This window comes from Numida meleagris, chromosome 19 (assembly GCF_002078875.1).
Source record: "Numida meleagris isolate 19003 breed g44 Domestic line chromosome 19, NumMel1.0, whole genome shotgun sequence".
NCBI lineage: Eukaryota > Metazoa > Chordata > Aves > Galliformes > Numididae > Numida > Numida meleagris.
This window is the reverse complement of record NC_034427.1, coordinates 7,027,734-7,028,114: the sequence shown is the minus strand read 5'-3', so window position 1 is coordinate 7,028,114 and position 381 is coordinate 7,027,734.

The following is a 381-nucleotide window of genomic DNA, read 5'->3' as shown; positions in this document are numbered from 1 at the left end:
CAGGCCCGCGGCCAGCCCGCTCCACGATGCCTCAGCCTGCCTGTGCTCTCCTGCCCGACTCCTTGACCCCTTCCGCCAGGCCCCGCCCCCTCGCCCCGCGGCGCGCGGGCACGCGCCGCCTTAAAGGGACAGCACCGCCCCGCCGCCACGCGGGGCTGAGGGGAGGGCGGGGAACGGAGGCTGGCTGTGCGTGGGGGGAGGCTGACAGAAAAACTAGCGTAGCGAGCTGAAAAAAAAAAATCAGCACGTTCACGGGAAGGATGTACCCAGTGAGGGGGAAAGTTAGCAAAAAAATGAATCCTCTGAGAAAAAAAGTAGCGCAGCCCAGAGGAAGAAGTCACATATCCAGGGGAAAAGTACAGTTCTCAGGGGATTGCCACA